The sequence below is a fragment of the Octopus bimaculoides genome, chromosome 7 (assembly GCF_001194135.2).
Source record: "Octopus bimaculoides isolate UCB-OBI-ISO-001 chromosome 7, ASM119413v2, whole genome shotgun sequence".
In the NCBI taxonomy this organism is placed as follows: Eukaryota; Metazoa; Mollusca; class Cephalopoda; order Octopoda; family Octopodidae; genus Octopus; species Octopus bimaculoides.
The window spans coordinates 44,104,393-44,107,853 of NC_068987.1; the positions used below are offsets into that span (position 1 = coordinate 44,104,393).

Sequence of the window (3,461 nt, forward strand, 5' to 3'; positions counted from 1 at the left end):
GACATTCTACACAGAGAAATGAAAGTCAAGGTCAGCGAGGCGTATCAAAAAAGGATGAAGATGGTGTTGAAATCCAACCTGAATGCCAAAAATTTAATTACCGCAATGAATATCTGGGTAGTTACGGTTGTCAAATATAGTGCGTCCATCCTCAAATGGACTAAGGAGGAAATATCAACACTGGATCGAAGGACGAGAAAGTTGATGACGCTGCATGGGGCGCTACACCCTAAAACAAACGAAAACAGAATAAAAGAAAGAATGCTGGCAGAGGACTAATTAGTATAGACCATTGTGTAAAGAGTGAAAGGAGAACGCTTGCCAAGTATTTGATAAATAGTGATGAAGACCTGCTGCAATATGCCGCGAAAGATATGGGTGTAAATGCAGATGAAATGATGGGCAAGGAATAGTTTAACCAAAGAGCTGAGGAGAAGAGAAAAGAAGACCTTCTTGAAATGAGGACGCATGGACAGTTTGAAAAGAATACACAAGACGTTAAGGATAAAACAGCATCGTAGGCATGGCTTGAGCGAGGTGATTTGAAGCGTACTACCAAAAGCCGGATCATTGCTGAACAAGACTATGCTCTCGCTACCAATTCAGTGAAGTATAACATCTATAAAACTTTTGACACCCACAAATGCAGACTCTGTGGAAAGAGTGTGGAAAATATGACTCACTTGGTAAGTGAATGTGAGAGCCTTGCACAAAAAGAATACAAGCGCCGCCACGATAAAGTATGGGTGTGTCTTCATTGGCTCTTATGCCGTAAATACCAATACGAAGTAACAGAGAACTGGTATGAGCATGTACCAAGTAAAGTTATGCAAGAGGATGGGAAAGTAACAATACTCCGGGACTATGATTTTCAGACGGATCGTATAATTTAACATCGTCGGCCGGATATTGTCATAGTGAATAAGAGAGACAAATACTGTCAGATCATTGATGTAGCCATACCAAATGACATGAATGTTGTGAGTAATGAAGTCGAAAATATCACCAAGTACTGGATGTGGATACAACTGTTACGGCAAAACAACCAGCCACCTCTTGTCTATAGGTGTCAGCCACCTATTATCTATAGGTATCAACACTCTAGCCGTCCCAGTTATAAGATACAGCTACAATATCCATTACTGGACACTGAATGAACTAATTAAAATAGACAGGAAAACAAGAAAAATTATGACAGGATATAGGATGCACCACCCAAAATCTGACTTAGAAAGGTTATATATACAACGGATAGAAGGTGGTAGAGGCCTTATACAGTTAGAAAAATATTACAAAATAACCGCCATAGGAACTACAAAAATACCTACTTCAGAAGCAAGGAAAACTAATACAAATAGACACAAAACACGAACAAAACAAAAAACTGTTTTCAGTCTTTAAGGAAGCTGACAAATAAAAAAAAAAGTCATAGTACCTGACAAATAATAAAAAAGAAGTCATAGTACCTGACAACTATGATGAAAAAGAAGAAACAACAAAAGCTGTAAAACAACTGAAATCCAAACTAAAACTGGAACAACAACTGATCATGATAAAACGATCGCAAGAAAAGCCCCTTCATGGCAAATACTGGGTTAAACAAAATACAAAAGAAACCGACAAAGCAAAATCTAAACAATGGCTGAGAAGCTCAGGACTCAAAGCAGAGACTGAAGGATTTTTATTTGCAGCACAAGACCAAAGCCTCCCCACCAGAAATTACCAAAAACATATAATGAAAAGAAACATAACAAGTAACTGTAGAATATGTGGAGATGGACAAGAAACAATAAACCATATTGTCTCTGGCTGCCCAGTCCTGGCTAAGAAGGAATATATTCACAGACACGACAGAGTTGGGACCTGTATACACTGGAAGCTATTCCAACACTATGGAATAACAACAGAAAAAAGATAGTATAGGCACACGCCAGAAAAGGTCACAGAAAATGAGAAAGCAACCATACTCTGGGATATGCCAATACACACAGATAGAGAAATTAAGCCCAATAGATCAGATATAGTTGTCGGAGATCATCAGGAAAAATGTGCTTTCTAATTGATATATCACTACCAACAGATGACAACGTTTCTCGAAAAGAAATGGAGAAACTTTCAAAATACAAAGACCTGAAAATAGAGGTAACTCTAATGTGGAGTCTAAAAACAGAAACAATTCCTATCATAATAGATGCATTAGGTATGATAAAAAATATTCAGACAAATACATAACAAAAACACCAGGACTAACAAATATATAAAACATACAGAAAATAGCGCTACTAGGCACCGCACACATCCTACGCAATACACTTTCAATACAGTAAAAATAAGAGCCTCACAACAAACCACAGCAAACCTAACCCTAAACCTAACCCTAACCCAAGGCACACGGTAGTGCAGTGAAAGCAAGTGATAAAAACAAGACTACTGAATAATAATAATAATAATAATAATAATAATAATAATAATAATAATAATAATAATAATAATAATTGAAACTGTATGGCGTATTACCTGCCAATGTACGCCACTAGCCCAGAAGGAATATAAGAGACGCCACGGTAGCAAGGCTCGTCCATTGGACACTTTGCAACAAGTATGTTACTTGACAGAACAAAAATTGGTACGACCACAAACTTAAAGGCATCGTCGAAAATAGAAATGCAAAGATCCTATGGGATTTTATGATTCAGTGCGACCATGAGATAGAGAATAGGAAGCCAGACAGTCTTAATTGAGAAAGAAAACAAACTATGCCGGATCATAGATATAGCATGCCCAGCTGACAACAAGGTATGCGATAAGGAAGAAAGAAAAGTCGATAGGTATGACAGGTTAGCTTGGGAGGTAAAGTAGTTGTAGTCGATGAAAAAGGTGGTAGTGGAGCCAATAGTTGTCGGAGCCCTGAGAACAGTGAGTAAAAACCTTGGAACAAATAAGGGCTGCAATAAGGGTGGAGCACTTGCAGAAAACCACTGCTTGGAACCACTCGAATACTCCGGAAAGTGCTCGAAAATTAAGAGGTGTTACCTAAGTTCATTGGTAGTGACACTGTAGTACATCTCCAGCGTTAGAAGCTGTGATAATAATAATAATAATAATAATAATAATAATAATAATAATAATAATAATAATAATAATAATAATAATAATAATAATAATAATCCTTTCTACTATAGGAACAAGGCCTGAAATTTTGGGGGAAGTACCAGTCGATTACATCGACGCCAGTATGTAACTGGTACTCTATTTATCGATTCCGAAAAGATGAAAGGCAAAGTCGTCCCTGGCGGCATTTGAGCTCAGCGCGTGAAGACAGACGAAATACCTCTAAGCATTTCGCCCGAATAATAATAATAATAATAATAATAATAATAATAATAATAATAATAATAATAATAATAATAATAATAATAATAATAATAATAATAATAATGTAAAATAGACAGGAAAACAAG

The 3,461-nt window shown here is 36.6% G+C and overlaps 1 protein-coding gene across 1 annotated transcript in view; it reads right to left on the reverse strand.

The window, feature by feature from the left end:
- The window catches only part of LOC106868907 (uncharacterized), a 326,747-nt gene that overhangs the window by 202,102 nt on the left and 121,184 nt on the right, over positions 1-3,461 (reverse strand). The window lies entirely within an intron of this gene.